The 2,064-nt window shown below is 33.4% G+C and overlaps 1 long non-coding RNA gene across 1 annotated transcript; it reads right to left on the reverse strand.

Moving 5' to 3' along the window:
• Positions 1–303: 303 nt before the first annotated feature.
• Positions 304–1,154, reverse strand: LOC113361975. The gene is made up of 3 exons (XR_003365468.1): positions 991–1,154; positions 672–835; positions 304–560 (listed from the first exon to the last, which is right to left on the reverse strand). It is a non-coding gene; the product is annotated as an uncharacterized LOC113361975 (long non-coding RNA).
• Between the last annotated feature and the right edge of the window lie 910 nt (positions 1,155–2,064).

A 2,064-nucleotide genomic window follows, 5' to 3' on the forward strand; every position in this document is an offset into this window, starting at 1 on the left:
CAAGGGTTCAAGGAATCAGATGTTAGACATCCATTTATTATGAATCAAGTACAACAATGTACTGGAAGTAGCTGAAAAAATCAATACATCTAGATACTGATCCATTAGTAAGAAAACAATTCACAAATTATCAATTATGAAGGAGACAACTAGTATAAACAAGGACTTTAGGCATACCAATAACATCATATGCTATCCAATTAGGGAAATAAATGAAATAACATAAGAATAATAGCTTAAAATGCAATACAGTGTTAAGAATTTACCAATTCATTCCACCTTGTAGGGACACCTTTCCTACCACCTGTATATTGAGCCTTCACATTTGACCGTGCTTCCGCAGCTTGTTCAGATTTTTTCAGCCACTTTGGGTCACTGATGTTATTGATAAATTTCTCCCAGTCTTCTTTCTTATTGTATGATGGCAACTTCCTTTTCTTTTCTTCCACAGATGTAACATCATTGAGCGATCGTTTTTTATTTGACTTTTCAGTTCTCCAAGCACTGTTTGCCTTTGCTCAAACATACTTCTTATGGATAGCTGTTACCTGGTACATATTCTGTAATAATGCAGTGTAAGAATTTAATTTCAGCAGTTGGTAAAGGTTATAGAAATCCAAGAAAATATATATGAACATAAGCATAAGCGGAAAAAAGCCAATTGGACTCACTTGAACAGAGTTCCAAATATATTCTTTGTCTTCTGGAGGAACCTCTTTCCATTTTGCATACCCCAACCCTATTTTCGACCTTGTAATCTCTCTGATCAAGGTTGCAAAATTTGCTGGCCCGTTCCATTGCCCATGCTCATTAAAGAATATTGGAAAACGGTCATCTAGGTTTAAAAAAACCAAAACTGGAATAAGTAATGAACCATCTATGATTTAGAAAAGAATGTATTTGAAGGAAAAAAACTTACTATAAGCAAATAAATTGTAGTTCATATAACTTAAAAACTAGGCAAATCAATGAAAAGATATTTAACATTACCAGTGTTCTCAATTTCATTGTCTTGAGAAGTCAGAGCATAGTCAGATTCATGGGTTAGCACAATCTCATCAGACTGGCCCGCTGAACTATGTGCACCATGACTTGATCCAGATACTATGGGGTTATGTCTCAGAGGCGAGGAAAGCCAGTTGAATGTGGGGCTTCCTTCCCTTGAAAAAGAAGTGGACATATGAAACATAGACAAAAATGATGATTATGTAAACAGACTTATATATCAAGCAAAGTAATCACAATAATATGGTTCAATACAATTATATTATTGATAATGCTGCTTGATTCCAGGCTTGCTATCTATACTTAGGCGGCTAATAGCAAATCAAGAACACTAACTATGACAATCACGTTCATATAACCAACAAAATTTATTTTTCTGGTTAAATAATATATTTTTTCACGTTCATATAACCAACATAATTTACTTAGGAGATATGCAAGAGATGTTCGCAGCCTGAGATACTAATAATTAAACAAAATTCGGAAGGAGACACTGTGTCGCACATTGCAACAATGCTCAGATTAGCAGGTATAGTAGCAGCTCTTATACGTCGTATAGACACCAATGGAAGAAAAAAACTTTTTTCATATTGATGTAGACACCAATGAACTACCGAGGAAACACAGTAAAAAACCTTTCATATTCATTAATAAACAACTACTCTACCAACAGTCTAATAGTTCTAGTGAACTGATTTGTTCTATGGACCCAAAGGTTTTAAACACACAAACACCCAGTATACACGATAATCAAATCCAAATACAACTTGATATTACAAAACTATATCAATCCTATGTAACCAGGTTCAGATTCAATCAAAGATGGTCTGAATCTTTTCAATCAAAAATAAAAAATTATTGAGCTAGAGACAATCAAAGATAACAATCCTAGATTATTAAACTATAACAATCTGATGTAACCTAAGTTCAGATTCAATCAAAGATAATCTACTATGTAACCCATGACTCTTTTCAATCAAAGATAATCTGATAAAATTGTATTATTACTAACTAGATCAATCCTATGTATCCCCAATTTCAGACTCAATCAAATAGTCT

Source organism: Papaver somniferum, chromosome 3 (genome assembly GCF_003573695.1).
Source record: "Papaver somniferum cultivar HN1 chromosome 3, ASM357369v1, whole genome shotgun sequence".
NCBI classification, from domain to species: domain Eukaryota; kingdom Viridiplantae; phylum Streptophyta; class Magnoliopsida; order Ranunculales; family Papaveraceae; genus Papaver; species Papaver somniferum.